Source organism: Podarcis erhardii (assembly GCF_964252035.2).
Source record: "Podarcis erhardii genome assembly, chromosome: Z".
In the NCBI taxonomy this organism is placed as follows: Eukaryota; Metazoa; Chordata; class Lepidosauria; order Squamata; family Lacertidae; genus Podarcis; species Podarcis erhardii.
In genome coordinates, this window is record NC_138504.1 from 8,777,167 (window position 1) to 8,800,502 (window position 23,336).

The 23,336-nt window shown below is 39.8% G+C and overlaps 1 long non-coding RNA gene across 8 annotated transcripts in view; it reads right to left on the bottom strand.

Annotated features, from left to right (window-relative positions):
* The window catches only part of LOC309334058, a 117,334-nt gene that overhangs the window by 56,375 nt on the left and 37,623 nt on the right, over positions 1 to 23,336 (bottom strand). Inside the window, exons 2-3 of one of the 8 annotated variants that reach the window (XR_014152813.1) lie at positions 10,230 to 10,320; positions 1,622 to 1,727 (exon numbers count right to left, since the gene is read on the bottom strand). The exons of 4 other annotated variants lie outside the window; for them this stretch is intronic. This is a non-coding gene — a long non-coding RNA (uncharacterized lncRNA). Of the gene's footprint in view, positions 1 to 1,621; positions 1,728 to 10,229; positions 10,610 to 23,336 lie in introns of those variants that run through there. 3 more of the 8 variants (XR_014152815.1, XR_014152812.1, XR_014152814.1) reach the window with 3 other exon arrangements.

Sequence of the window (23,336 nt, forward strand, 5' to 3'; positions counted from 1 at the left end):
CATAAAGGGCCTCAACTTGTAGTCCTCAATGTGCCTCTGTAAGGCTAAGGCTCCCCCTTGTATTACTTTAGGTTCGACAACAGCAATGTTCTCCTTCTCCTTTTCAGCAATTTGTCCTGTTGAAATAGATTCCTGTGCCAAATCCTGAATAATTTCTGTATTGGTGCTCACTTTTGTTCCAAAATGTCAATTTTAGTAGTCATAGCATCCATCTTTTTATGAAGCTGTTCCAACAAGTGGCTTATCTTAGAAAATGCAGTCCATAAGGCTTCTCCTGTCGACATTCTTGAATATCCAAGGTCAATCTCTAGTTCTCACAGTTCTTATCAAGCAGCTGGAGATTTCCCAGCTCCACTCTTGTAACAGTTTCAAAAGCTCCCTCTAGAGGGGAACAGTCTCCACTTGTATCAATCTTTTCCAACACAGATCAAAAAGTAAAGATAGTTTCAATTTTCAGATACTTTCCCTCCCTTTTAAACGCAGAAGCAGACAATGGAAACAATATATTTCTCTTATTTAACTGACTGTCAACATCCGTTCTCTTCGCTGTCAATGAACTCTCCCGAAACGTCAATCACTGGGAGCCCGTTCCCAGGTTCAGAGCAGTGGTAATTTAATTTTAATCACTCTCTCCTGCAGGATACACAGTCCAAAATTTCCCCCCTCTTTTCCTGCTTCCAAGGGGGGTCTAATAATTTCAATCGATGGAAGTTTAATCCTTTACATAAGGCTTTCCAAGACCTTAACTTGTAAGCTCTTTGCTTCAGTCTATTTACAAAAGGGGAAGGTGGACTTCCTGTTTTGAACCTTCCCCGTTTGATGCCAAATTAAGATATTTAAAGATCCAATTTTCCGTTTTACTCACGGGTTGTTCTTTAAAATCCAATTGTCCACAAGAAAAAGTCAGCGCTCTCCGGCAACAGCAATGCGGCTTCACTCCATGAAAGAAGCGGTCGATTCAAAGCACCGCGCCGCTCACCCCATGTCGCTCAGGATCCCCAAAACAGGGTTTCCCCGTGAGTAGGGGAGGCGCAAAAGGTGCCAGCCGAATCCCAGGTTCACAAGCTCTTCTGCCTGTGATTTCAATGGGTCTTTGCCTTCGCCGTGGCGGTTCAGACCCAACTTTCCATGGATCAAGTTCCTCCCGATCGGAGGAGCTCCGCCATTGCCGGGGCGCCAACTTGTCCAAGTTTCCGTTTCTCTTTTTGTTTCTTCCCAATTTTTTTTATAATTATCTTCAAACAAATTTATATTTTTCATTGTTATTTGTATTCCTAAATATTTCACTTTTTTTTACAATTTGTAATGCAAATTTTTCTACCAGTTCCTTTTTCTCTTGATCTCCCATGTTTTTTACCATTAGTTTCGTTTTTTCTTTATTCAAAGCAAAACCTGATACCCTTCCAAAGTTTCCCACTTTTTCTAGAGCCTTTGCTATGCTTTCCTTTGTATTTTCCACCATTAAGACTAAATCATCTGCAAATGCCCTTATTTTGTATATTTTCTCTCCTAGGGATATTCCATTTATTTCTTGATCCAATCTGATTGGAATCTATATTGTTTTGTAATGTTGCAAACCGGTTAGAGACTTTTTTGTAATATGAAGCAAGATATAAATTACCTCAACAAGAACAACAGCTGCTCCTGATGTGTGAATTTTCCTCTGTGGTCTCTTTGAATGCCTTCCATGTCCCCATGCACTTTCACCACCTAGATCTATGCTGCACCTATTGAACAATCATAAATTCCCTAAGGATAATTTATTTGAAGCAGAAGCTCCTTAGCTCCTGTTTCCCACAGTGATTAGTTTAAAAGCTGCTCTGCCACTTTTTTAAATTTCAAGTGCCAATACTATGATTGTACTCTGGTTCATGTTCAGCCTACCCATTTTGTATGGACCCAGCTTGTCCTTGTTGTTGTTTAGTCGTTTAGTCGTGTCCGACTCTTCGTGACCCCATGGACCAGAGCACGCCAGGCACTCCTATCTTCCACTGCCTCCCGCAGTTTGGTCAGACTCATGTTTGTAGCTTCGAGAACGCTGTCTAACCATCTTGTCCTCTGTCGTCCCCTTCTCCTTGTGCCCTCCATCTTTCCCAACATCAGGGTCTTTTCCAGGGAGTCTTCTCTTCTCATGAGGTGGCCAAAGTATTGGAGCCTCAGCTTCACGATCTGTCCTTCCAGTGAGCACTCAGGGCTGATTTCCTTAAGAATGGAAACGTTTGATCTTCTTGCAGTCCATGGGACTCTCAAGAGTCTCCTCCAGCACCACAGTTCAAAAGCATCAGTTCTTCAGCGATCAGCCTTCTGTATGGTCCAGCTTGTTCTTAGTGCCTGACAAATCCAAAACATGCCTTCTGATACCATTGTCTTATCTACCTTTCTCCATACCAATGGCTTGAGCTGAGTTACAAGATGCAATAAAACAAGCACAATAAATTGAACATGAAAGCACTGAAACTAGACCTAGAACAGTAAAATACTTGAAGGTGGAGCTATTTAAACCAGCATAAAAAAGTAAAGGCACTCATAAGGACTGAGTTGATACTGTCTTTAAATTAACCATCAAGCAATCCTAGAGGAAGGCAATAATGCTTCTGAATACCAGTTGTTGGAAACCGCAGTGGGGAAGAGTGCTCTTGTGTTTGGGTCCTTGCTTGCAGTTTTCCCCCAAGTATCTGCATAGCCATTGTGAGAACAACAAACTGGACCAGATGGACCTGATCCAGCAAGCTCTTCTAACATGATTACCATTGTGTGGGTGGGAAAAGTAGGGGTATGATTCTGGCCCCAACCCCTCCATCATACTGCATCACTGTTCCTGCCTCCTATTTATCAGGGGCTGAACTTCTGCAGTAGTGTTGTCAGCTGTACTTGTGTAGTCTCCCCACACAATTGAGTACATGGAAGTTATTCTAGGGGTGATGGTGCAACACTGGAGCAGATGGGGCCTCAGAGGGCACCCCCAGTCTTTCCTTCACACCAGTTAAATACGGAGGGACCACCTGAACAGGGCTCTATTTTAATCACTGTGCTGCCCTAAACTTAGTTGTGTCTTGGTTTTCTGTTCCTCTTCTGTCCTAGTTGGAGAGACAATAAATTTCTCAGTTAGCTTTGTAGCTGTTGTGTGCTCTGAGGATTCCATGGCAAAGTAACCTTTTAGTTCTCGGTAACAGAGTACATAAGAACAGTAGATGAAGTTCTGTATTCGAGGGCAAAGTACTGGGTGTACTTTGCTTAAATCTACAGTGATTGCAAGTAAATATTTTGTCCTGCAACAAATGTGGGCCTCAGGTAGGGATGGGGGGGAAGATTTAAATCAGTTTGCATTTAAAGTCAAAACTCTCTGATTTTGCACCTACTCAAACCAAAGTACAATCGTCCTTCAAAATTTGCGTTTTTTAAAATTTTGCAATTCAGTTCTCCAGTCAAACAGGGAGGGATCATCACAGACCACAGCAAGCAGATGAAGCAATGGGCAGAGCACTATCAAGAACTGTACTCACAGGAAAACACAGTTCTCAACAAACTATAATCAGTAGCTGATAGGGTCTATCCTGACTCACAATGCAGCTTTACAGCTCAGAGATAAACAGTCGACATGGTTTTCTCACTGTGTAAGCTGCAGGAGAAATGCAGAGAGCAGAGACACCCTTTGTACATGCATTCATAGACCTGATGAAGGCCTTTGACCTCATCAGCTGAAAAGACTCTTCACACCTCTCAACAAGATAGGATGCCCACCTCACAGTATGATTGTGTGACACTGCCCAGTATGACGGGTCAACCTCGGAGGCCTTCCCTATAAAGAGCAGTGTGAAACAGGGCTGTGTTATCGTCCCAGCTCTCTTTGGCATGTTATTCTCTCTGGTGGTCTCATATGCTTTTGGTGACAGGGGTCTGTTCAGCTTGGCACGTCACCATGCTAAGACAAAAGTGGATCTGAGAGATTTTGTTTGCAGATGACGCAGCCTTGACAGCACACTCCAAAAAAGATCTACAGAGATTCATCAACCTTTTTGTTCCAAGCCTGCAGAGAATTTGACCTTACCATCAGCCTGACAAAGACCAACATTCTGGGTCAGGACATAATCAGCATACTACACATCAGCATTGGTGACCACACGCTTGAGGTGGTAGACGGTTTTGTTTACCTAGGTTCCACCATTACCAGCAAACTCTCCATTGACAAGTGTATTGGCAAGGCAACTATGACAATGGCTCACCTCTCCAACAGGGTATGGGAGAATGTGATGCTAATGTCCAATACCAAGATGAAAGTCTACCAGGCTTCCATGTTGAGCATGCTGCTTTATGGAAGTGAGTTGTGGGCAACTTGCACTTGCCAGGAGCGACACCTCAATGTCTTCCACATGTGCTGAGTTAGGAAGATTTTGGACATCATACGGCAGGACAGAGTCTCAAATAAAGATGTGCTCACATGTTTACATTCCTGTCTTAGTGACATCTACACTGGCTTGGTCATGTTCACAGAATGGAAAATGGCAGAATCCCCAAGGACATGTTTTATGAGAAGCTGGCTTTCATTATAAAGATGTCTGCAAATGAGATATTAATGCTGTCAACACCAACATTGACATGTGATAATCCCTTGCAGATGACCACAGTGCCTGGAGATAGACAGTAAAGACATGTATCCACAGCAGTGACTAGAGGAAGAACAACCTCCGGGAGGAGTGGAAAGAGAAGAAACACCATGGTGCCCTTTGACAATATTTCTTGGAGTTTCATGAAGAAGAATCTACAGGGGATGGGGGTTGGTCAAGGTTTTGGGAACAGTATAGGTGCAATTTACTCAGAACAAAAGGCTAAATTAATTGTGAATAATGTAGTGACGGAAGAATTTAAGATAGAGAAAGGAACACGACAAGGTTGCGCAATCTCTCCACTGCTTTTTACATCGATCCTGGAGGTTCTTTTAAACATGATTAGAAGGGACCAATTGGTTAAAGGTATACAAGTCGGAGCTAAACAGTACAAATTGAAAGCATTTGCTGATGATTTGGTATTGACATTACAGGAGCCAGAATCTAGTACTAAAAGAGTATTGGAACTGATCCAAGAATTTGGACAAGTAGCGGGATTTAAGTTGAATAAGATGAAAACTAAGGTTTTAAAGAAAAATCTAACAGTGACTGAGAGAGAGAGGTTTCAGAAGGAGACAGGATTAATACTGGTTAAGAAAGTGAAATACCTAGGGGTAAATATGACTGCCAAGAACGTGAATTTATTTAAGGATAATTATGAAAAATGTTGGATGGAAGTGAAAAAGGATCTAGAAATATGGTCAAATCTGAAGCTATCATTGCTAGGCCGAATTGCTGCGATAAAAATGAATGTATTGCCAAGGATGCTGTTTTTGTTTCAAACATTGCAAATTTTGGATAAAATGGATTGTTTCAAGAAGTGGCAGAGAGATATTTCTAGATTTGGCTGGCAGGGCAAGAAGCCTCGGATAAAATTTAAGATATTAACTGATGCTAAAAAAGAGGTGGATTTGCCCTGCCAGACTTAAAACTTTATTATGAATCAGCTGCTTTTTGCTGGCTGAGAGAATGGCTGCTTCTTGAAAACACTGACGTGCTGGACTTAGAAGGTTTTAACAATGTATTTGGGTGGCATGCATATTTGTGGTATGATAAGGTCAAAGCACATAAAGTGTTTAAAAACCATATTGTCAGAAAAGCATTGTTTAATGTCTGGTCAAGATATAAGGACTTGCTTGAAAATAAAACCCCAAGGTGGTTGTCACCAATGGAAGCGAAGGCTCAGAAAAAGCTTAATATGGAGGCCAAATGGCCGAAATATTGGGAAATTTTGGAACAAGAGGGAGACAGATTAAAACTGCAGAGTTTTGAAAAGCTAAAAAATAGAGTGCGAGACTGGCTCCATTATTATCAAATAATGGAGGCATATAATTTGGATAAAAAAATTGGCTTCCAGGTGGAAAAATCAAAATTGGAAACAGAACTGCTAGATCCTAAAATTAAGAATTTGTCAAGAATGTATAACTTGCTGTTGAAATGGAACACTCAGGATGAAATGGTGAAATCAGCTATGATTAAATGGGCACAAGATGTTGGACATAATATTATGATGGCTGACTGGGAACAGTTATGGACCACAGGTATGAAATTTACGGCATGTAATGCCCTAAGAGAAAACTTAATGAAAATGATTTATAGATGGTACATGACACCAGTCAAGCTTGCAAAAATTTACCATTTGCCCGAAAATAAATGTTGGAAATGCAAAGAGACCGAAGGTACGTTCTTTCACCTTTGGTGGACATGCCCAAGGATTAAGACTTTCTGGGAGATGATCTATAATGAAATGAAAAAAGTATTTAAATATACCTTTCTGAAGAAACCAGAGGCCTTTCTCCTGGGCATGGTCGGCCAATTGGTGTCAAAGAAGGATAGAACTTTCTTTATGTATCTAACAACCGCAGCAAGAATACTTATTGCAAAGTACTGGAAGACACAAGATCTACCCACCCAGGAAGAATGGCAGATGAAGGTGATGGACTACATGGAACTGGCGGAAATGACTGGCAGAATCCGAGACCAGGGAGAAGAGTCGGCGGAAGAAGACTGGAAGAAATTTAAACACTATTTACAGAAACATTGTAAAATTAATGAATGTTAGAAGGATGTTGGAATGAAGTTATGTGGTTTTAGCAGAAATGTTATAAGGGTTTAGGAAAAAATAAGGCTGTTAATTGGTGAAAGAAGGGAAAGTAAAGTTACATCATATTGAGATAAATTACAGAACAAAAATTGGAAAAGATGGAAAGGATTTGCTGAAATAGTTAACCGAATTAGAATACAAAAAAGGGAGGTGTGAGGAGGTCAAGGAAACAAGCAAATGAAAGATAAGTTATGGGAAGATTAGTTGTGGTTTTTTTTTCCCTTTTCTTCTTTTTTCCTTATTGTGATGCGTTGTTTTGTTTTTGTTTAATATGGTGTTATTAATTTTACTTTTGCTTTTTGTAACCTTTAAATTTTTTTATAAATATTATTTTTTTAAAAAAAGAAACACCATGGTGCATCTGCAGCAGCACAACCAGACACCTTCATCTGCCCCAGCTGCAATAAAACATGTCTCTTCTATATCGGTCTCTACAGCCACAGCTGGCACTGTGACTCTCCAACGGTTAGACTTCACCTCCGAAGGCACATTCTTCCATTGTCTCCCGAGACAGATGGATACCAACAACAAGGCAAAATTACCTATCAGAATGTGTCTTAGGAGAAATTGGCACCAAAGTGCTGGTGAATTTTCATGAGAAAAAAATCAAGTTGATGAGGAGATCTGAATTTAAGAAGGAAAAACAGAGAAACCAAAATTGACCGATTGATTCATCCATAGTCTCTGGCGTTTGCTTTTTTCACAATGACTAACTTTACAGTGTTTCAGATGCTTAATGGAGAAGGAACATTATTCTCTTCTGAAAAATAGCCAAAGATTGAATCAGAGTTCCACAGCTGTGGCATTGCTATAGAAAAAGACATGTTCCTCACCTTTGCCTGGCTAACTTCAAGCATAAAGGCTTCCCTTTAAGATTATGATTATGATTATTTTTGTGTGTGTAGTGGGGTAGGGGGCATTTTCATACAAGAGAAAAAGTTTATGAATTGGTTGGTGTTTGCTGTACTATGAAGCCGCAGCTTTCTGCTGGCTAAAAGACTGGCTACTTCTGGAGGACACTGATGTACTGGACCTGGAAGGCTTTAACAATGCTTTTGGTTGGCATGCATACTTATGGTATGACAAGGTTAAGATCAATAAGGCCTTTAAGAACCATATTGTCAGGAAAGCAGTATTTAATGTCTGGACAAAATACAAAGACTTATTGGAAAACAAAACTCCAAGGTGGCTTTCACCTCTGGAAGCTAAGGCCCGAAAAAGACCCAATATGGAGGCCAAATGGCCAAAATATTGGGAAATATTAGAAAAAGATGGAGACAATTGGAAATTGCAGAGTTTGGAGAAAATGAAGGATAAAGTGCGAGACTGGTTACATTATGCTCAGATTAAAGAAGTCTTTAAAAACGACAAAAAGTTAGGGTTCCAGGTGGAGAAATCGAAGTTGGAAACAGAATTGTTAGAACCAAAGACTAAGGTACTATCAAGAATGTATAACTTGCTGTTAAAATGGAATACACAAGACGAAATGGTTAAATCGGCTGTGATAAAGTGGGCACAGGACATTGGGCATAACATTATGTTTGAGGACTGGGAAAGGTTGTGGACCACTGGGCTGAACTTCACTGCATGTAATGCTCTGAAGGAAAATGTAATGAAAATGATATATAGATGGTACATGACCCCAGTTAAACTTGCCAAAATATACCATTTGTCTGAAAATAAATGTTGGAAATGTAAAGAAAGTGAAGGAACATTCTTTCACCTCTGGTGGACTTGCCCTAAAGTGAAGGCCTTCTGGGAAATGATATATAATGAGTTGAAAAAGGTATTTAAGTATACCTTCACTAAGAAACCAGAGGCCTTCCTTCTGGGTATTGTCGGTCAGAAGGTGCTAAAGAAGGACCGAACATTTTTTATGTATGCAACAACGGCAGCAAGGATACTCATCGCTAAGAACTGGAAAACGCAAGATCTACCCACACTGGAAGAATGGCAGATGCAGCTGATGGACTATATGCAACTGGCCGAGATGACTGGCAGAATCCGAGACCTGGGAGAAGAGAGGGTTGAAGAAGACTGGAAGAAATTTAAGATTTATTTACAAAAATATTGTAATTTGGTTGAATGTTAAGAAGGATGCTAGATCATAAAAAATTGTCCACCACTAAATTTGATTTGAATTCGATGATAAGTGAGACTAAGGAAAATATAAACCTTTTGGAGAATTGCTAGATTATACTTAAATGAGCGGATATAAGATTGTAAACAAGATGATAATTTGCTTGAAAAAACTTTTTAACGATGCAAGTGGGAGCGGGAGACGTGAGGGAGTCCAAAGAAGTGATGAAATTATGTTATGATATAAGTAATGTTGTTTATTATTTATGCATTTGTATTCAAAAATTTTAATAAATATTTATAATAAAAAAAATGAATTGGTTGGTGTTTGATTTGGTTTCCTTTCAGCAACTGCGTCGGGAATGTAACTGCAGCTGGGTGCTGCTTGTACATACAAGTCAGGCTTGGCTTTCAATAAAATCCTTAGATCTCTAGCAAGAAGGGACACATTGCTTATAGTGTTTTCTGAGCATCTTCTGTTGCTGAGACAGGATGAATGTTCTTATTGAGCAAAGACAATTGGTAATGTCTTAAGGAGGAGGATTTTTTGAAATATATAGAACTGGGTCTTACAGGCTCAAATACTTACACTGAAAACATTCCTATTAAGAGAGATCTAAGAACATTGTTCCGTGGTGTGCGTATCCTCATACATGAAGTAGGAAACACTACATTTTCCCCGCCCCCCTTTTAAAGTCTGTCATTAATAGACAACCTGTTTATGGAGGGACTTCCTCATTTTTACAATCTTAAGTTTCTGAAACTTTTTTTTTTTAAGCAAGTAAACACTTCCTGATTTAGAGTGTATTTTTTTGATTTTAAGTTAGCAGTTGAGCACTAAGAAAAGCTCAGCCACTGGGACATCACTGCAGTTTGAACAAGAATTTATACCCTGAGCTAGGCCCCCCTTTTAAAGGGCTACACAAAAGAATGGTTTAGTTTGACTGAATTGCCTGCTACTTGGTGGAAATCATATATAAATGAGCCCCAATCAATCAATACTCATGAGGCTGCAAAAGTTTTTAAAAAGCATAAAAGATAGATCAGAAGATATATTTTAGTACATACACACAAAGGCTCTTAAGTGCTGTTGTCTGACACTATGAACTCCAATCAATGTGTCAGTATTTTGGAATTTGAAAGGAAATGGGGATCAGACCTGACAATCCAGAGCTGAAATTTGATGCCCTGGTCTTTTTGATAAACTGACAGGCAGTGAAAATTGCACATGTCTGCAGGGAATCAGGAGAAAAAGAGTTTTGTAGGAAGTCTGCTTATGATTCACAAAGGCATGTGCTTTATCAAAATGGATTTCATTCCCATTCTGTGGCAGGTTGTTTTCTTTCAGATTGGAGGCTTTTTGCAGATTGTAAGCTGTTTGCTGCTTTATGCACATGTATAGGATAGTATTGTTTTTGTTGGTCTCCAGTTACTTTGCTTACCTGTTATTGGAACTTCACACAGAACTTATGTGGAAGAATAATGTGAAAGGGAATTACACGGGAACTTGGTAGAACAAGTTGAGTGAGTGAGCTGGGGGGATAGAAGAGAACAACAATCAGAAATGCGGTAAACCTTTTCTTGGATTATAGCACTTCAAACATCTAGAGAAGCGTTCAGCTGAGTCTTCTCTGTGATATGCTGTGTCAACCAGCACTCATAGTGGGTGTGCTCATATGCTAGAAACAGAAAGGAAATAACTTTCTTACGTATTGTAGTGATTATTGCAACAGATTACAAACTGCTGAACATGGTTTAGTCAAGTCTACCTTAACTGATGACATCAGTAGTGCAGCTAGCATAAATACAGGAGAAAATACTAAGTGCCTATTTCATTTCTTAAAAGAGTAGAATGTGTTCCCTTTGTGTGTTACTACATGTTCTTGTGTTCCTGTTTCTGAAGAGAAATATATAAATTTTCCATTTCCTGATTTCACATGCTTAATTATTTTGTATTGTTTAATCTCTCCCCATTTCTCTTCTCTTGAAGATGACTGTCTTCTTCAGATGAAAGATTCCCCCTTGTCATTTGTCTGTTTGCTTAAGCCTGGTTTGGTCCTCTGGTTTTCATCTTATTTCTAAAGGCTTTAAGTTTGTCCTGCCACTTAAAGCATGCCACTAAAGTTTTCCTTACTTTGTCTTGCCTGGAAAGGAAACATTGCTGTCAAGGATAACTGCTTCCTTTTCAGATTTGGGGAGGTTAGCCATATTGGAGTCGGTTGCCTTCATAGAAGAGTCTGGACACTAGGATCCATAAAGCTTAAAAAGTTGGCAAGAAATACTAGAAAGTTTGGCACTGCATTTTTGTGTGTGTGTTTTATTGGCCGTCTTCAAAACAGAGTGCTAAATCATTTAGTGTGTGTAATGCAGCTGCAAGGGCTTGGAGTGGAGGCGTAGGAGAGAATGGAATGCTCTGAGGAGGGGGCCTTTAATGGGTTATGGAGTGATAGGACTGCTGCTGCCCAATCTGGCCTCAAACTTAATAAAAATGAACTTTTACTTTCGCTCCACTGGCTTGCATATCGCCAGATCTAACCATCCTTAGCTGCTGGAAGAATGGCTTACGTTATCCTCAGTCAGCATTCCAAGAAATGTATTTGGGGAGGTGGTGGGTGTGGGGGGTTAAGACAACCAACATGTATTGAGTGGAGCTGCAAAATGTACAGAACCAGGTGAAATAATCCATCCTTTTGGCTTCTGGTTGTTTATCATCCATTAGTCCAGTTTCACACAGCAAGGACTAGATTGCATGAAGATGCTCAAATGTCACAGGACTTCAGAAAATTGTATCAGGTGCTGTGCTCAAGGATTTAAGCCATAAATCAAGCATAGCTGTGTCTGAAATAATTTTCTGCCAAGGCTAATACAGCTGTTTCATCCTCATGCCATTATCAGGTTGTAAGCAAGGCATTATTGTTTAGGCAGCTGGGATCCTTTCACTTACTTTGCTTTTTTTGTCTCAGGCATTGTGAAGCATAATCTAAGCAGCATGTTATGTTCTATACAAGCCACTTATGTGGAAGAATCAATAATGGCAAAGTAAGTATCGTGTTATCAAACAGGGAGGAGTGTCATTTGGCTGCTCCTAACAGTGTTACATTGCATGCTGATGTTTCACCAGAGATATAATCCACCTACGTGGATTGGAAGCAAGCACAAAAAATCTCTAAGCCCTTTTTCCCCCTTTCCCCTCCTTTAACAAATAACTAGAAGGTTGTCTAGTCTCATGTCTTCCCTCCTTAATGTATATTTTCACCTTGGGGAATAGCTGCCTGTTATTGATTTAGCTAGGAAAAAATATAACCCAGAATATATTAAACATGGTAGGTCCGATCTGAACTGGCAGCGCGTGTAAATTTTTAGCTCTTTAGTGGAGGAGAAAGCCTTAGCTGCACTCAGTTTTCATCTTACAGATAGATTTCTTTAAAAAGGAAGACATTGTTATATGACTATTGATTTCTCAGCGTTCTTCATAGTTGCACCAGTGACGTGTGTTGTTCCGGCTTTTATGAGAATGTCTTTAATGGACATGCAGAAATGCAGTTACCAGCATCTGTGGCCGAATCTTTCCCCCCGCCCCCTTAGTTTCTTTTTTCTTTTAATTGAATAACTTCCAGGCTTTGCATGTTAGATCCTGTTTCATCCCTCCTTCTCCTACTCAGATAAAAAAGCTACGTGAGCTGACAATCGCAGGAGTGCATCTGTTGTTTCAATGGTGGCTGGCTTGATGAGTGAAAAATAGATGCCTGCCATGTGACAAGCTTATATATATATATATATATATATATATATATATATATAAAATATTTATTAGTTTTCCAACAATTTAAACACTACAAAAAGAAGAACAATACAATACAATACAAAATCACTACATAACACTAACACATTAAACTAACAAAACAAAACAAAAACAATTTAAAAACACATCAAATAATTTCAGTATTTTATATTTCATTCACTTATTTCCGCGACCTCCTCACACCTCCCTTTTTGTATTCCACTTCTGTTAATTGTTTCAGCAATTCCTTTCCATCTTCCTCTGTTTTCTATCCTATAATTATCTTAACACATTCTAACCTTATTTTTTCTTTTAATACTCTATTAATCTATTAATCTATTTATACTTAATTCCTTATAACATTTCTACTAAAGCCATATAACTTCATTCCAACATTTTTCAAGCATTCATTAATTTTACAGTATTTACGTAAATAATCTTTAAACTTTTTCCAGTCTTCTTCCACCGACTCTTCTCCCTGGTCTCGGATTCTGCCAGTCATTTCCGCCAGTTCCATATAGTCCATCAACTTCATCTGCCATTCTTCCCGGGTGGGTAAATCTTGTGTCTTCCAATACTTCGCAATGAGTATTCTTGCTGCTGTTGTTGCATACATAAAGAAAGTTCTATCCTTCTTTGGCACCAATTGGCCAACCATGCCCAGGAGAAAGGCCTCTGGTTTCTTCAGGCAGGTAGATTTGAATACCTTTTTCATTTCATTATAAATCATCTCCCAGAATGTCTTAATCCTTGGGCATGTCCACCAAAGGTGAAAGAATGTACCTTCAATCTCATTACATTTCCAACATTTATTATCGGGCAAATGGTAAATTTTTGCAAGCTTAACTGGTGTCATGTACCATCTATAAATCATTTTCATTAAGTTTTCTCTTAGGGCATTACATGCCGTAAATTTCATACCTGTGGTCCATAACTGTTCCCAGTCAGCCATCATTATGTTATGTCCAACATCTTGTGCCCATTTAATCATATCAGATTTCACCATTTCATCTTGAGTGTTCCATTTCAACAGCAAGTTATACATTCTTGACAAATTCTTAGTTTTTGAATCTAACAATTCTGTTTCCAATTTTGATTTTTCCACCTGGAAGCCAACTTTTTTGTCCAAATTGTATGCCTCCATTATTTGATAATAATGGAGCCAATCTCGCACTTTATTTTTCAGTTTTTCAAAACTCTGCAATTTTATTCTGTCTCCATCTTGTTCCAAAATTTCCTAATATTTCGGCCATTTGGCCTCCATATTGAGTTTTTTCTGTGCCTTCGCTTCCATTGGTGACAACCATCTTGGGGTTTTCTTTTTTAACAAATCCTTATATCTTATCCAAACATTAAACAATGCTTTTCTAACAATATGATTTTTAAAAGCTTTGTGTGCTTTTACCTTATCATACCACTGTAGATTCTTCTTCATAAAACTCCAAGAGATGTTGTCAAAGGCTTTCTCTGCGTCCACAAATATCAAAACTGCCTTGGTATTGATATTCACTTGTAGTTTTTCTAGAATATTAATTATATTCCTCGTGTTGTCAGACAAGTATCTGCCCGGGAGAAAGCCCGCTTGGTCTTTATGAATTTCTTCTACTAACACCTTTTTTAATCTTTTAGCCAAAATATCTGCAAAAATTTTGTAATCCACATTAAGCAGCGATATGGGGCGGTAATTCTTAAGCTGTGTCTTTTCAGTCTCTGTTTTCGGTATAAGTGTAATGTAAGCTTCCTTCCACGACTCTGGTGCCTTTCTCCCTTCCAATATTTCATTGCAGACTTCCTTCAATGGTTGTATTAACCATTCTTTCAGAGATCTGTAATATCTTGAAGTCAAACCATCTGGTCCTGGAGATTTACCTAATTGCATGTTCTGAATGGCCCCTTCCACCTCCTGATCCGTTATTTTGTAATTCAACATTAGCTGTTTTTCCTGAGAGATTTTGTGTAGTCCATTTATTTTCAAAAATCGATCAATGTCCATTTCTTTCTGTTTCTCCTGTGTATAAAGTTGTTTAAAATACCTCTGAAAACACTTCCTGATCTCCACTGGGTTCTGTATATTCTTTCCTTCCACTTCCAAATTCGTAATAGTATTCAGTTTTTGTCTTTTTTTCATTTGCCAGGCCAACAATTTTCCACAATTATTAGCCAATTCAAATGACTTTTGCCTCATCTGTTTAATCTTCCATTCTATTTCCTGATTCATCAACTTCGTATATTGTACTTGGTATAACTTTATCTCTTTCAGAATCTCCTGTGACTTTGGTTTTGCTCTGAGTTTCTTCTCTCCTTCCTTTATTTTCCCCAGGATTTTATCCTTTTTTTCATTCTGAGTTCTCTTCTTAATTGCATTCTGTTGTATTAGGAATCCTCTCATAACCGCTTTGCTTGCGTCCCAAATTACTCTTTTTTCCACTGTAGTATTCATATTTATCTCAAAATAGTCTCTTAGAGTTTTTTGCGCCTACTTGGTCACCTCTTCATTCCTAAACAAAGTATCATTCATAACAAGCTTTAAAATATAAACCGGGTTAGCATTTGCTCTTGAGAATGGAAAGAAGTGGTAAGAACGGCATAAAGGATGATACAAAGAGCAGGAGTTTAGCTACAGCTTCAGAGTTGAAGGGAAACTGCTAAGCCAGGTAATAGGATCTTAGTGCTGGAGATTGATGGGTCATATTGTGTCAGAAATGAGGCATTAGTAAATCACACTGTGCAAGTTGGAGTTAACTCTTTAATAGCAAAAACACCATCTGCCAAGGCATGGTGGTGTGTCCATGAATCAGTTGCTGAGATTAAAGGTCTCCACCTCCTCACAGTCATCTGTCTCCTCCTCTCAGAGCTTCTTCCTCAAACAATTTGAGACTGTGCCTGCATGCCTGCCTTTGCTCCTCCCATTTCATGCCTCTTCTGGATCTTGAAGACAAGGAGGGAGGGGAGTTTGTTGCAGCAAGAGAAGAAGACACTTTTGACTCATTACCAGCCTGACTCTTCTCTGCCTCTTGGCCTCCCTCCTCCTACTCGCCTGCTTCAGCCTTTGATTCTGGACTTCTCTCTGCCACAGGCTCACCCAGCTTACTAAGCCCTGTTACCTCTTCCGACACCTCCTCTTCCCAATCTTCTCCCCCTTCTCCCTCTGACCACTCATCTTCGCCCCACCACCACTCCCCGGGCTCTGAGCCTCCTTCCCTTGGGGGTTCCCCAGCTGGTTCCTCCCACCATTCCTCTGCATTCAACCAGTCCATGACATATTGTCAGAGATTCAAGAGGTTGAACAAGGGCTGTAATGACCTTGAGGCTGGGATGTGGCCTAGTGAGCTACATGGGACAGCCTGTGCCCAACCTTAAGAACTCTGCTCAGGCACAGCAAAGAATAGTGGTGTACAATAGCAATTCATTTGATTAAAGGGAAGCCTTGTGTCAAGATGTCTTAAAACAGAGTGAAACCAGTGGTACCAGACCTAGAAGGGAACTGGGGCTGCAGAATGCCTCTGTGCCATCATAGGAGCTGTTGGCAATGTGATGATGAAGCAGCTGCAAGTTCTGGTTCTCCTAGTGGCACACATGAGTGGCACAGAAAGCCAGCTTGGCAACCAGGACATCTGAAATTGCAGGAGCCACTCTTTCCCACAGCAGCCAATTGCTCTAGAGGTGGGATAGAAAATACACCTTATCCACCTGAAATTTCAAATATGACTTGTCAGCGCCAAGGCAAGGGCCACCAGGGCTCTTCTAGTGTTCACAAGCTTTTGTGTGTGTAGGGGCTTAAGCAGGCTTGTGCCCAGGTGGAGCAGGTAAAAGATGGTTGGGCAGGTAGGCCATTCCACAAAGCCTTTGGCTCAAACCATGACATTTCATTTCAACGTAGGATGGGGATGATAATTAAGCATGTGTAGTTTCATCTGCCCACATTCATCCTTTGTTTGCCTTGGTTGTCTCTCTCTACATCCCTGCTAAACTTAAGTTGCAAACTTCTCAGAACAGGAATTGATTCATTTATTTCATAAAATTTATGTACTGCTTAGTTGCAAGAAAAAAATCTAAAAGTGGTGTCTGTATTCTGCTTTTCTTCTGAAAAGGTGGTATTCACTGATACTGTATAAATAATAACACTTTTGAATATTGAAAGCACATCAAGCAATGTCAGTGACTTATAGGGCTGTTGGGGCTCATCAACCTGGAAATATAGTCCATCTAGGAGGAAGACTCTGATCCTAAACCTCCACTGCCTTCTGGGATATTCTGTGGGGAAAGAAAAGGCTAAGTAGTCTCTACACACATCTGGAGTCCCAAGAGGGTTGGAAGGCATCTTGTACGCCTCCTTCCAGCAATTCCTGCAGCCAAACTGGCACCAAACATATTGCTCTGCTTTTCTTTGGAGACAAGAGGGGGGTCTTGTCTCCTGGGCAGCCCAAGAAGTCCAAACACACTGCCCAGGCTTGCACCCCAGGGAGGTCACTTCAGTGCTGCTAACACAAAGGTTTGACTTTACCCCTGGAGGTGCACTCTATTGTCACTCAAGACAGACAAATGCCAACAACAGGACTGTTCACTGCAGCCTCTAAACTAAGCTAGCACTGCCTCCTCCTGCTGCAGATGAAGGACTGAAGCTAGAGGAGTAGTGCTTTTTCTGATACAATCTAGTGATTTTGTGGCTGAGCTGAGATTAGAACTGCAGTCATAGCCAGATACACTTAGCAGGTGTGTCTGTGTCTGTGCATGTGTAAGAGAGATGCCCTTAATCCTGCACGAGAGAGGTTCCAGATCTGTGCGTTCTTTGTATTTTAAGTTATTGTTTGCTATTGCAAACCCACAGAAATATTAAAGAAAATTATAGGATAGATTTACCCAGCATTGTGGAGGGCGGTGTGATCTTAATCATCTCACACTTTTGGAACGTCCAGCACTTTATGTTTATTTTTACCGTGTAGCTGGCACCTGTGTTAGTCATAAAAAACAAAAAGAAGCAGGCTCTTTTTCAGACTTGAATCATCTTCTATTAATATTGCTATTTGGAAGTTTGTCTGTCGGCACTATTGGTTGGGTTAAGCTGGGGAAAGGCACTAGGCCAAGGTTGTGTTGAATTTTTTTTAATGTATGCATAGCAGAAGCATGGATAATTCACATAGGTTTGGTTTACTTTGCCATTAGGTGGTACGCATGTCTAGAGAACAGTGTTTGCAAGTGTCTGAAATGGATTTCATAAATAGAAGATGTTTTGATTCCATCTAGAAACCCAGAGTGCCATCCCAGGCTCAAAACATTTAATAAAACCAATATGAACAGCCACACTGAACAAAATATGCTATTAGTCTAGCTCAGCAAATACTTTGGTGGTCATAGTGAGGCTAGTTTAACCCTTAGATGTATTAACACAACCCACCCAACAACTAAAGTTTGTGGTTTAGGTACAGCAGTGTAGATTGAGCATAAGTCTACCTCACACCCACGTATCAGTGGTTCTTTCAAGGTGCTTATTAAGTGCAATACTGTATTCTGAAAGAAGTCTCTATGGAGTTGTGCCTGGGCAGTAGCCTGCTCACTAGCTGTCTTACTTATTTGCCCAAGTGTTATGAAATGAACAGATGTTGAGTGGCTTGGTTCACACATCATGCTACACCAATCTATGACTTTCTGTGAGCTCCCAAAAAGGAGATTACAGCTGCTTTGTTCCTTCCTGGTCATTCTGCTACTGTTCATAGTCATGGCTTGATTTAGCACGTTGTCTGAACCTGGTCTTGTAGTTCAGCTCTCTCAAGACTATACGTGAGCTGTAACTAAGGTTTGTGCTGTGGTGTATGGTTTGTGGTTTGTTCAGGAGAGCCAAACCACAAGTCTGGGTTCATATGTTTTCTCTCCTGCATAGAAACACATCCTCCAGTGCTTTGAATCTAAGCTGCTTCCTCCAGCCCCCTCAGCTGCACAATCCCAGCTGATTGTCATCACTGTCAGCTGAATAGTGCCAGCAGGCACTGGCAGTCAGCTGATCACTGCTTGCAGAGAGCCCCATCAATCAGCTGATAGGGCCTCAAAGCACTGTGTGCCGAGACCACATAACACCAGTCCTGAAAGACCTACATTGGCTCCCAGTACGTTTCCAGGCACAATTCAAAGTGTTGGTGCTAACCTTTAAAGCCCTAAATGGCCTCAGCCCAGTATACCTGAAGGAGCGTCTCCACCCCCATCATTCTGCCTGGACACGAGGTCCAGCTCCGAGGGCCTTCTGGTGGTTTCCCCACTGCGAGAAGCGAAGTTACAGGGAACCAGGCAGAGGGTCTTCTTGGTAGTGGCGCCCACCCTGTAGAACACCCTCCCACCTGATGTCAAGGAAATAAACAACTATCTGACTTTTAGAAGACATCTGAAGGCAGCCCTGTTTAGGGAAGCTTTTAACATTTGATGAATCATTGTATTTTAATATTCTGCTGGAAGCCTCCCAGGGTGGGCGGGAAATAAATAAATAAATAAATAAATAAATAAATAAATAAATATTCATTCCTGTGTGGGTCCCACCAATCAGCTGATTTGGCAGCACTTGCAGCCCCCTTTTTGGCCCAGCCACAATTTCTTTCCCTACCCTGTATCTCATGTCATATAAAAGTCGGTGCGGCTAGACCAAAATGGCCTGCTGAACCAAATGAGGGCAACTGGTGGGGTGTAATTACACCCATGGACTTGAGGTTCCCAACCCCTGTGCTAAGCAAAATCATAGGTTAGGTCACCACAGCAGCAGAATGAGCAGCAGAATGGCCAGGGAGGAGCAAAGCAACTGCAATCACCTCTTCAGAAGCCCGCATGATCACACAAGGCCATGGTTTGACTTAGTGTGACTTGTGAACCAGGTTGTTGTCTTTGCCAGATGTCAATGGCTTGGCCTGTTTTATAAATGGTGTGTCCTCATAGGTTCTACCAAAATTGCTGGTTCAGTACTTGTGATAAATTAGAAATACACAAAATATCCCAAAGAAGCCAATAATGTTACTTTTTCCTACCCAGTGTTCCCTGTTGTGCACTATGCCAAATGGAATTATACCATAGTTCTTCCAGGCTACCCAATGTAAAGATCAGTACAGTAGCTGTAGGAAGCTGTAGGAAAGTATTGAATGACCATGTCTGAGTTTCTTCAAAAGCCTTGCATACTTATGTGCCTAGTTGTTGTTTTTTTACTGTACCAAAAATCCAAATGGCAAAAAATAAATATTTGGGCATATCATCCAGTCATAGATACTCTGCTGTTAGAGTTCCTGGTCCACCAGCTGAAAATATACTATGATGAGTTTTAACCTTTTGCTTACAGTAGTGACTATTTGATTTTATTTAACATACAGTCTCTAAAATGCAAAAATCAGATCAAAATTAAGCATTTGAAGGTCCCATTGATTTCAGTAGAAGCCCACAGGCTTCCATTGAAATCAGTGGGACTGAAAAATGCTTAACTGTGGATTATTGTGCCTCTGTTTCCTAGGTGGGAGGTAATGCACAGCTTGAAAGGAGTGTTTCCATTAATTTATTTTTAATGGGGTATATGGAGCATCTAAATTAATGGAAGAAGCTTCCTCGTGTTACTACTCACATCTGAACAGAGTATCTTTTGCACATGTATGCACTTAGTGTTATTTACAAAAGTCACCATGTGTGTATGAAATGTGACTTGGAATCACTATCTCACATTTACTGATTTATTGGCTTTAAATGCACAGACTTCAGCCATGGCACATCATGTTGGCAGAAGTGGCACTTTCTCAAAGCAGGAGAGAGAGACGAACCAACAGAGGAAAAGTTAGATGCTCAGCAAGCTAATTCTGTAAGTGTTCTGAACTGAATGGTGGTTCTCTGGGAGCAAAATAGCAGCTAGGCAAAGGAGAGGAAGAAACCAGTATTCATGTTTAATTTATTATGCCGGAGCTCCTGTCTGTAGACTTATGGTAGATGGAAGCAACTTAAAGTCACCAAAGCAGGCCATTAGATAAGGAATAATAATTTTACAAAAGCTGAAAGAAGTTGGAGTTTATATTTATTTATCTAGAAAATTTATTTATTGGTACTAACTTCCTTGTTGGTATTCAACATAACAGCACAAAAACGAGCAAGGAGAACTATGGGTGTGACTAGGATTTATTTGGGGGGGGGGCTTTATGTTACGGGGGCAAAACCAAATTACCCACGGAAACATTTGGTCAGTTAGTTAAGTATTTTTATTTATTTACTTGATTTTTTTGGGGGGGTGGGGGAGGCAGCTGCCCTCCTGCCCCTCTCAGCTACACCTATGAGGAAAACCTCCCATGGGCTACATGCTTGCTAGCATTGGTTGTGGTTTCCCAGATTGTCCAGTGAGGTTTGTTTCTGCTGTGCCATTATAGTGAATGCAGATGTATGGAGCATGTTGTGTCCTATATTACTCAGCCTCAGGGGAATAAAACTCATTATCACATTTTTCCTTTACATATCTCACAGTGTATCATGGCAGCAATGAGTTCACATGTAAAACAAAACAAAACTTTCACCTGGCATTTGCATGAGATTTAGAGAAAATAACACTTTGTAGGATGGAATCATACAACCATGTTCCTCACCATTATAAAACTTTTTCTTCTTCTTTTTTTTACATATAGAGGATGGCTTTATGAAAATGTCCAGCATGCAGTTTCCTTGTCACATAAGTGTTGGCAACGGGAGCTAAACACGTGGTAAAAAATGTTTTGTGAATCAGTTGGCAGCATTAGCTGCTATATTTGAACTGTAAAAAGTTTGTAGTTATTTGCCAGAGAAACTTTTCCAAAGCATAGGACTATTCTTTATTAATGGTCAGCCCATATGTTCTCTGTTCATATTCCCAATGTGTGCTTGTTCTTGTTATTAATGTACTTCCATCAACATTCATGATTGCTGATTGTTCGCAGTTATTTATTGCGTCCATCTAATTATGTAACCGTAATTTCTGAAATAAGTATCTTTTTGTGTTACTATTAAAATGTATTTGGCTTTTCGAAAATACAAGAAGGTCACATTAACTTTGCGACCTTCATGCTTAAATGCATTAACTGCAACCCATCTTGTTTTGATACTTTCCCTTTGTGATCCTCAGTCATAAACAGGCTGACTCACTTCTGCTTGACAGCATCCACCTACACAACCTGCTCTTCATAGATAAACACTATTAATCTGCTCTAATTCATGTAGTAACCATCTTGAAAGAACATTGAATATGGATCTGTTGTTAGCTTTCCAAAAATAGAAAGTACCCAAGTGTAGTAGTCATCCAGTGATGAAAAGACAGAATTGGTAGAACTGGAATCAAGAGCATTCAATTAGTATAGCCAGAAGATGTTCATCATCTAGCATTTTCAAGTGGTTCAGAAAATGGAAGGAACTGCTGTTAGTAGGCAGTACTACATACAAGGAGATACAAATGATATATGAAGCCAGGGAGAGTGAGGCTGAGCATCTGGATCTGTCTCAGCCCATGATAAATATAATAATAAAAACTTTTTTGGGGGGAAGTTATTAGTTTGTTTTTGGGTTAGTTTTATTATATGTTTTGTGTTCCCCTTTTTGTATTTTTATGTTGTAATCACCCTGTGACCCTCAGGTGAAGGGCAGTATACAAATTTAATATATAATGATGAAGACGATAAAGGTAGGCCTTCCTTCACTGGTAGCTGGTATTTTGTGATAACTCTGCAAACGAAAACTAGTTGGGACTAGAGGGAGGAAATTATTGGGGTGACTGTCCCAGCCCTGTTTTCTGGGTGATTTCTGAAGTGATTATGTTATATTGACATGCACAAAGTGTGTCAGAAGCACAGTTCCTATGGGTAGAATCATGAGTGAAGAAGCTACTACCCATACTGGTAAGAGTAGTAGCAGTGATGTTTTATAGATGGTATATCACACCCGTCAAACTTGCAAAAATGTGTAAGGTAAGCAATAAATGTTGGAAATGTAAAGAAAAAGAAGGAACATTTTATCATATGTGGTGGGAATGTAAAAAGGTTAAAAACTTCTGGGAAATGATATATAACAAGATGAAGAAAATGTTGAAATATACATTTATTAAAAAACCAGAAGCATTTTTATTAGGCATTGTAGGAACTGATATAAATAGAAATGATTGTAAGTTGTTTTTGTATGCAATGACGGCAGCAAGAATTTTATTGGCACAAAAATGGAAGCAAGAGGAATTACCAACGAAAGAAGAGTGGAGGATGAAATTGATGGACTATGCAGAACTTGACAAACTAACGGGAAGAATTCAAAACCAGTGTGACCAGAGATTTACAGAAGATTGGCGTAAATTTACGGACTATATAAAAAGTAATTGTGACAATTCGATTACATTTATAGGTTTGCAGGAAGTTTTATAAGGGGAATAATTTGACTTATTGCCTTACTGAATGAAAAGGATGTTATTGGATATGAGGTTAAAGGTAATATAAATTTAAGAAATGCAGGAGAAATCTTAAAGATGGGAGATCATCAGAGGAGCTGAAGGAAGTCCAAAAGATTGTATAAGACAGTGTTTCCCAACCTTTTTTGGGCAAAGGCACACTTGTTTCATGAAAAAAATCTCGAGGCACACCACCATTAGAAAATGTTTAAAAAATTAACTCTGTGCCTATATTGACTATATATACAGTGGTGCCCCGCAAGACGAATGCCTCGCAAGACTGAAAACCCGCAAGACGAAAGGGTTTTCCGTTTTTTGAGGCACTTCGCAAGATGAATTTCCCTATGGGCTTGCTTCCCAAGAAGAAAG